Source organism: Gallus gallus, chromosome 14 (assembly GCF_016699485.2).
Source record: "Gallus gallus isolate bGalGal1 chromosome 14, bGalGal1.mat.broiler.GRCg7b, whole genome shotgun sequence".
NCBI lineage: Eukaryota > Metazoa > Chordata > Aves > Galliformes > Phasianidae > Gallus > Gallus gallus.
Genome location: NC_052545.1, coordinates 11,645,323 through 11,654,660, shown reverse-complemented (window position 1 = coordinate 11,654,660; position 9,338 = coordinate 11,645,323). Strand labels below are relative to the sequence as shown.

Sequence of the window (9,338 nt, the reverse complement as noted above, 5' to 3'; positions counted from 1 at the left end):
CACATATGTGGGCTTACGCACAGGAGAAGGAACAGGAGAAGGTGGAAAAGGAAAAAAAGGGAGGGAGGAAAAACGGGAGGGAGAAAGGGAAACAAAAAAGGAATCCACATGAGCTACCTGTTAGATGTTAATAGGTAGGAGCTATTTGTTACTGGAAAGGACGGAGAAGGGAAGCATGCTGGATCCAGGCCACAGAGTCTTAGTTGGTATCGTGAGGGAAGTAGAGAGAGTAGATAGCCCTCCCTGCTCTCTGTTAATAACAGGAATGAGTGAAATGGTACTTCATTTATAAGACTGATGGAGGTCCTTGAGTAATGTATATTCGTCATTAAAAGAGCACATCTTTTTCTTTGCCTTTAGAGAGGGCTGAGGTCAAGACAAAAACAGATCCTCCTGCATCTTTTAGGTGACCACGTATACAGCACTACGTATTTTATTCTGTTTCTTAATATATCTGATAACCGTAGAAGGCAGAGTGTTCCCTTCAGCTTGTTCCTGATGGTACAGTTTTCTGTTTTCTGCAGTTTTACTGGAAAAAGAAGTGAAAATCCCGAGAAAAGTCTAAAAAGCATCAAACCTTAATTAGAAATACATTATTCAGATTTAGAGGGCTTCTGTATTGGGTGTGGGAGTTCACTTTTATAAAATGTGCTCTTACAAAGATGTGAAGCTTGGCTAGTATTAGAAAGCTGAGTGAACTAAAGTAGTTGTCCACTCCTTCAAATTCAGGTGACTCAGTGCAATAATGCCCTTGAGCTTTTCACTGCTGTGCTGATATGGAGTCTGTGATTTTTAAATTGGGTGTTAATTGCTAAAATGAAAAGCACCAGATTACGTAGACTTGGTGGTGTAGAAGCATTCTTCAGTAATATGCTTTGGTAAGATGTTGGTAGGCCTTTGGTTTACCTGTACTCAAAAACATATGCAAGGAGGAAGCAAGAGGAGACCCAGGATTTGGGAAAACATATTTCAGTGTACCCAGTCCTCTCCCAAAGCTTCCTTCGTATTGCAGCCTGGCTCCTGTTGTCCCAGCGGATGTGGGAGTTGGACCCCACTGTTGTAGCACTGGGACAGCCTTAGGCCTTTGTGAAAAAATGCTTTGGAATCAGACCTCTAAAAAATAATAGGATTGAAAAAGATTAATTACAAATGCAGCTTTAGACTATTGAACAGACTGTTTCCTACAGAAAATAGCATCCCCAGATTGGATATCTTTCTGGGAAACCTCACTGTATTTATTCTGTTCTGAAAAACTGATTTAGTAATTGTGGTTGCATCAGAGGGCAACGTGGTTTAAACTGAATTTCTAAGGAGAGTGAGTGAAATCTTGGTAAACTAGGGGGTAAACTAAGTCTGTCTAGATAAAGACTAAAGGAAGTTTCAGAAGGATTTGGTGGAGTGCTTTAAGAGAAAAGGTAACATCTAATATTCAAGCATCAGAGTACAGAATCTGGTTGCATCAGTGTAGTGGTTTAGAGGAGGGATGTGCCAGGAGTTGAATTAGTTTTACTGACAGATATCTAATGTATAATTCTTCATTTACATACAGTTGGAAATTTGTAGAATCTGAATTGCACAGATGCTCCTCAGTGTTGCATCAAAATGAACTGAGCTCATGGAATATGTTTTTCTGTGTGTTTCAGTTCTACATATTTTGTTTTTAGCACGTGGTACAGAACAAACAAAATGATGTCCCAGAAATTGCAGCTTCTCCAACTTAAATATTTCCAGTGATGCTAAATTTTTTCAAAGACAGTTTTCACAACATGTAATCATGCTTTTTTGGCTGCAGACTGCTAATTTTTCAATCACAGAGAGCTAAATCTAAAGTATGCTCCATTTCTTCTGCTTTTCTGTTACCTTATTAAAAATAAGACATAAAATGTTCTTAGACTAGGTTAAGTATATTAAAATCAGAACATCTCTTGTATTGTTCTCCAAGGCACCTGTTGCATATACTGAATAATGAAAAGCAAAACTGTATGCAGGCATAATCCTGTTTTTTTGTTAGTGATGAGTGCACACAGACTCCTCTGGTTCTGCACAGTTTTTGCATTGTAAATTGTTTCCCAAATTGTTCACTGCATCCATTCTTCAAGAACACTTCAACCTGTAAGGCTTATAAACTGTGACTTTCTTGTTGACTGACGTAGCATAAAACACAGAGAAGTGAGTTAATGTCATTTTTTCCCAATGGCAAACGTCTGTAATTTCCCTACCATTTGTTGATGTTTGGATGCACCTGTCTGTTGCTGTGTTTCACGATAGTAGATTTAACTGAAATGGTATTTTGAACTTGCTAATAGCGCTCCTTGTAATTACCGTGTAATACTTAGCTGGAATTCATGTAATTATTATGATAAACTAGTTTACACATTCTGATTTGAATTTTTAATTTAGAAAACATGTAGTCAGATCCTTGATCTGCTTCCCTTTGGATCACTGAGGAAGGAGCATACATTTTCATGTCTCGGGTTATTGGTATGCAACAGAATTTCCCCAACTCCTGAGTGCATGCTGGTATTCACATGGGCACCGTTACAGTCAACTGTAACTCTCCATGTTCAGTCTCACAGTAAAATATTTTAGATTTGAGATTCTTTATGGAAATGACTTGTATAGAATGCATTTTCTTAGAAATACAACTGCAAGTTGCATGTCTATGCCTTTTTTGCACACATTTTTAATAAAAATACCTAGTTGCCCTTATGCACTCCTTATTTCAAGGAAATGAATGCCTTTACGTCAGCTTGTGAAGTCACTCTGCAGAGTTGGAAAGTAAGCTGGGATACAGCTGCTAGAAAAGGGCTTAAAAATGTGTGGTTCAAAGAGGTATGGAGGAACTTCCTACCTACTCATGGCCGATAAATAAGCTCAAAAGTTTCATTCAGTTAATCAATCCTAATTAAAAGAAGAAATGTGCCTTTCATACACCCTACTAGCGTCTCAGAACAGCACATAGGTTGCGTTTGTTTTTTAGCACTATTTTAATACTGGGGAAAATGAATTGTACTGTGAGAAAGTACTAAGATACTACTTGCAGCAGGACAGAGAAAACGTGGTGAGTGCCTGCAGGTTGTCCAGTGCTGAAAGACACATGAGCTGCAACAGCACCGCGCTGCTGAGAGCGACCTCCCTGCTCAGGGTGTTCTTCTGAATATCTCTATCTTATGGTTGATGCTTCACATACAACTTAAAGGCCCATGTTAACGTTTTAAAACTGAAGCTTATGCGTAGCTAAGCATGAGTCTTATGTGCATGCCTCTCTTGTGCTCGTTGCTGCTGCTTACCCTGTCCAGCATTCAAAAACAAGGCCCCATGCGCTTCTTGACTTCTGCTGCTGCTTCCCATACATTTACCCATAGAGCAGAGCTTTTCATTTTTATCTTTCTGCTAGCCATGCTGAGTGGTCTGTAGCTTAGTGCCTAAGCTCGCTTTTTTCTTGACTGATAATGACTGATAGAGCAAGAATAACAATGGCACAGTTTATGTGTCCTGACAGCCTCCACTTCTGCTAGGGCTGCCTGGAGGGACTGGCAGAAGTGTGAGCTCTGTGAAGCAATTTAGATCCCCAGCAATAGAGTGAGAAGCCAAGTAGCGTTTTAAAACTCCTACTATAGTCCAGATACCTTTTAAAAAAACAGTAAGCCCAAAGTGTTCTCTTGACCATCACAGTAATTTGAGGAGCAATATTTTTTTGTTCTGCACAGATGGTATAATTTTGGCAGCTGAACTATGGTATTGTTAAATACAAGTGTACATAGTTCCACTTGTTTCAAATGTTAAATGATTATATAGAAGACTGCAAATAAGCTTGAACATCAGTATGTTCACAAATATTCACTATTCATACATCTGCATATATATTTTGAATATGCTATGTAATTCTATAGTGCTCAGTAAGATTGTTCCCATTATTGCACCACTATCATTTAAGCACATTTTGTCCCTTAGCATGTTCCCCATGCATTTTTATTCTTAAAATGAATGTAAAGATGACTTTTTTAAGATTGTCTTGTGGAATTAGTTACGCTTTTAAACCTAATGAGCTCTGAAGGCCAGATTTTCTAGTTGTATAGTAGTGTCTTCACTGAAATCAAGGGACTTGTACCAGCTACACAAAATGTGGATATTAAACTTAAAACAATTGTTTATGTTAATTTTTATGTCTAAATTTCAGCAGAGGTGGAAAATATCAAGAAGTCACTCAGACAAAACAGATGTCTAAGCAATATTGGCTTTCACATGCTCTTAAGTCATGAAGACTGATGAGGATTGTGCGTGTAGATCTCTAGATATAAATGTGTTAGGAGGAGTTAATGGCTTTGACAATATAACACTGAAGTACAGTGATATCCTTGAATGTGCTGACTTCATATGTCAACATCTAAATGCAAGTCTGTCTTCCTACCAGATAGCTTTTCAAGTTCTTTCTTATCATAGTAGTCCTTAATTAAAGTAGTTCAGAGGAACTGGGTCATAAAACTTCATTGTTTTGTTGTGCTAAAGTAAATTTCTGCACTCAGCAAGACTTCATCGGTTTTCATAACTCAGCAGTTGATTCAATAATCTTCTTTTCACTATGGTGAACCACACATTGAAAATGCTGTAAGCAATTATTTAATCTTTGTGTCTCAGGTTTAGTTCAGGACTGCAGTGGTCTAATTAAAAAGTTCTTCAGTGTATCATTGATTTCTTGATACGATGACGAAGTCCTACTTCATTCTGCATTACTTGGAAGCCAATAAAACTCACAGCCAACCTTTATACATAATGAAGGGTAGGGAAAGAAACACTGATGCCCAGTTTGTGGAGAAGAAAGGCAAGGAAAGAATCAAGAAAGATCAGAAAAAGGAGAGAATAATTCAACTTGTAGGGGAAAAGCAAGGTCAATTTTATTGGTTAAAAATACTTGTTCAATCATCCAATCTAAATTCTGTGAAGGAAGGCTTGTTGTTGTTTTCTTAAGATAAAGCTTTGCAGAAAATGCTGCATTGCTTGCATCAGGCATTGGACCTGAGTGATCTATTCGCTTGTCAAAACATCAACATCACAGATTCATTGCATTGCCTTACGGATGACCTCCTCTTAGCCCTGCTTTCTGTAGTTTAGAGTTTGATTCATTTGTCATGTTGCAATCCTATTTCTGGTTTAAATTTCCACTTCTGTTGAAGACATAAGTCCAAGTAGTAGGGTAAAAAAGCTCATAACCTCATTCATAACTGTCACGACCTTTAATTTAGAAGTCATTGCTCCAGAGTAGATGCAGTTAATGGTCTTCAAGAACAGTATTTTCAGTCCTTGACTAAAAATTCACGTGGTGATGTTGATTGGGAAATCATAAAACTCATGCAAAGAGTGAGTTAGAAAATGGAGTTATTCTTCTTTTCTAAGAGAAAATAAAAATCTCAATATGCTTTTTTTTCCCCTTAATTCAGCAGTCCTACCAGTGTGATTCTTGCTCCCATTCTGCCCCGTAGTTTTGTGCTTTATTGCATTTTTACAGTACATGAAAGCATACGTGTTATGGAATATGGCATCATGAGATGATGCTATGTACTTAACTAACTCAGGAGAGAATAAGATGCAAAAGCATTGAGTTGTAACAACAGTTCTGGGCTAATCATGTCAAGTTTCCTGCTACTTGAACATCTGAATTTCCAAAAAATATTATCTTTGCATAAATTTGCTGCTCAGTTGAAAACAGTTGTTCACAATTAAAACTGTTCAAAAACAAACAAAAGAGGCCCACCAACAGCTGTCAATACCTAGCTTGCTAACTTCAATGAAAAATAAGATGGTATAACTTGCATTCATTTATGATAAAAAACTGTGAGCAAGGAACTCTTTATAATTACAGTACCAGCTCTAGCAGAAGAGAGCTTTCCTGTTCTTTGGAGTTAATTTTGCATCTGTCCTGTCAGAGACCAAAGTAGGTATCTTCTGTAGGATAGAAGAAACTCCAAGTATTTCATTTTGCAGATTTTCAGAGGGCTGAGTTATGTGAAGGTCTGAAAAACAGAAAGTTGTAAAACTAAATTAAGAGCTCAAGTCCACTGTCTTCTCCAGGCTCTTCTCTTGTTATTTAGAATTCTGCTTCCACCCAAAACAGCTCTGCTACTGTCAAAAGAATGGCATCTGTCTAAGTCAGAGCAGTCAATGTGATGTGCCAGAAATCCTTTATGTTTTTGAATCTTTTCCCACATATCTGGAATTGCCTTGACATGTTGAAGCGAATGCCACCAAGCTCATTTTCACATAGTTTGGATATGCTCAAATTCTTAGTATTCTTCAGCTTCGTGCCTATTCTGTAATAATGCGGTGCATTTATCATCACATCTATAGTGACAGTGGATTATCCTACTTCTATAAAGTCTAAATCAAATAGAGCATCTCCTTGTTCACAGCAAAATCAGGATCATGCAGTGCATATATTTCCTTTCTCTCTGACTGTTTTAATGCCCTTGTTTAGTTGGACATCTCGTGGGAGTTAACTGAGAGCCATTGGTAACGTCAAATGCTTTTGCCTTATGTTAAAATAAAAGTTTTGTTCTCATAGCCTTTCTATTTGCTCGGACTCTAATCTTTACAGTAAAGAAGAAGAAGAAGAAGAAAAAAGCTTGGCACGGCTTGTGTGAAGAACTTTCCCATATTTCCAGAGAATTGATTCAAGGATTTTAACAGCTCCCTTCCTGCATTCGGCTCACCTTGTCAAGCTGCTTAACCCCACAGGACCGTGCAGCCTCTTATCATTTCTCAGCCCCAAGGACTCTGACAGAGAACTGCTGCCAGCGTCACACCAGCGGTGCCTGAAGTCACTCCCACCCTCACATTCTGCCCTCTGATGGCTTCTCACTGAGAAAAAAAAACAAATCTCGTTACTTTCTTGCTAAGTCCATAGTGTTTAAATTACACTGACTCAGTGGTCAGAGTTCAGCGCAGCAAACTGTAAGGAATGTTTTTTGACTGAGGTGAAGTTTTAGGGGACATATTTTTTTTTTTAACTGCGTTCAGTGTTGAAATGTGGTCAGTGCTGTGAGATGCTTTTCCCTGAGCTAACTGAGAGCCATGACTGGTGAGCTTGTTGCATTTAAAATACCTTTCCTATTCTTGGTGAAACTGAAAATACATTTAGAGGAGCCTTTTGGTTGAGTTTTGGCTTTAAAATCAATATCTACATATACGAGTTATTTGAGATGTGTCTCTGGCATCAAAATTTGGAAGCGTTGGAGTTTGCTGCGTTAGTAAGCATTAAAATAGAGAATGTTTTTTTAACCTTAAAAAAAAACAAAAAAAACCCACAAAACGACTTCTCCAGAAAATATGCATTTTGAACTCAGGGAGTGTGTCTTTATGTATGTGAGTGTATGTACAATTTATATCTGAGATTCACAAGTCTGAAGTATCGTTGGCAGCTGTCATGGAATGCTCCTGCAGGGTTCTTGGCCTCGTCAGCTGCTCATCCCTCCTCTCTGGAGGGATGGGGGAGAGAACTGGAAGGGCAGAAGTGAGGGAACTCGGGGGTTGGGTTAAAGACAGCTTAGTAGACAAAGCAAAAGCTGGGGATGCTAGCAAAGCAAAATAAGGAATTCACTCACTGCTGCCTACCAGCAGGCAGGTGCCTCTCTGTTTTAGGCAGTTCACTTGAATATGGAAGGCTATTATTAATGTGTCTATTTGCATCTCAGAACTTAAAGATTGTCTCTGATCCACATACTGGACTTTCATGTAGATGTGAAAGACGGAGGGTTCTGTGCCCTAAATTGTAAGATTTGACAGCAGTCTGACCTGCAGCAATTCATGCACAGTACTTAGCAAAAAGTAGTCTCTTTCTTAATTAAATTATGGTTTTATCCAACTTGTGTTCCTTGTACCCTGCTTGGATGGCAGAGATAAAGTCTGTCACATCCCTCTTAAGAAAAATCAGATTTCTGACCGTGTGAGATTTACGGAGCAGTGAAATATTGTTTTCCTGTAAAGCTAAGAACGTTTCTAGATCTGGACTACTTAAAGATAGATTTATTTCTTAGAGAAATTGCGCTGGCTTAACTTTGTGTGTGACTGTATAGCTTACCTCGGATTTCATGCAGGAAGCTATCAAAGCTATCACGGGAAGAAGTCATCTTCCTTTCAGCTCTTCATAGAACTCAATTTCTGAAACGACAAGATTTTGTGGGGGAAAAAGAAATTGAGGGAAATGTGATGAATCTGATACAGTGGATTGTTCAGCAAACTGGGTCCAGCTAATGTTTTGTGATTGAGAACAAGGGGAATACCGAAGGAATAAGCTGTCTGTGACTTCTAAACGTATACATAGTCATTCATTATGACTGTATTTCAGGAAGCTGAAAGGTATATATACAGCATGCTGATAAAATAATTCCTTCATAGTGCAGTGAAAATCAGCTATTTCTAAGGCGTGTTACTAAAAGGGTTCCTCATCATCTCAGTAAAGCATGCACTCCTCATTCACTCATTCATTCATTCATTTTCTGTGTGTTTCATTATTCCAGTTCAATACAGAAGCTTTTCGGTTTCCTGCTCTACAGAAATTATTTTTGGTGCAAGGGGGAGAAGTGCACAATGTTTTTCTGTACCTTCAAATGCAAATACCTGACTTTTGATACAAAGAAGTGTAATTGTTTTATAGGCTTGCATGGATTGTTCTCCTAAGGTCCCTCTATATAATACCTTCCTAAATTTCTATCATATCTCCCTATAAATGTATGTTTTGCTTATAGTGGCATTTACTGGAGTAGCAATCTGTTGACCCTGTTTATGGCAGTACGTGGGACTGGGCTATTTAACTCTCACCCGGTAAATTAAAAACTATGTAATGCTGAAGGTTTTTTGAATTTTTTTTTTTAATAAATAACCAAAGCATTAACCTTATTCCATCACTATAACCATATCCTCTTCGTGCACTATTCTTCTAACCATATTGTTGATCTTTCATCATTCTTTACACCACGTTCAAAAGCTTTGTCCTTGCCACAAGGGATATACGTGGATTCTAAACTCTGCCCTTAAAAGCACGGGGAGCTATAGGGAAATGTAAAACAAGAGTAGAATGAATATTTTGCAGTTACCTGTCATTAATTATATGTAGCTGTGCTTATGATCTTATTTCTCAGGTGCTTACACAAGCTGTGGGTCTTCAGAATATGCATTATTTATATATATCACTTATCGCATGGTAGAAACTAGCGTTTAGCTAGACTCCCATCTGCCTTTCACTTAACTGTCCTAAAAGTGAACTGCAGGTGTGCAGTTGCAATTGCTCTGGGCAAGTATTGCTCACTTTTAAGAGCAAAGGTACTGCGCTGCAGCAAGTCCAT

The 9,338-nt window shown here is 38.2% G+C and overlaps 1 long non-coding RNA gene across 1 annotated transcript; it reads right to left on the bottom strand.

Annotated features, from left to right (window-relative positions):
• Positions 1–4,026: 4,026 nt before the first annotated feature.
• Positions 4,027–8,829, bottom strand: LOC107054639. Its single transcript, XR_001469117.4, has 3 exons — positions 8,075–8,829; positions 6,708–6,855; positions 4,027–6,011 (listed from the first exon to the last, which is right to left on the bottom strand). It is a non-coding gene; the product is annotated as an uncharacterized LOC107054639 (long non-coding RNA).
• Between the last annotated feature and the right edge of the window lie 509 nt (positions 8,830–9,338).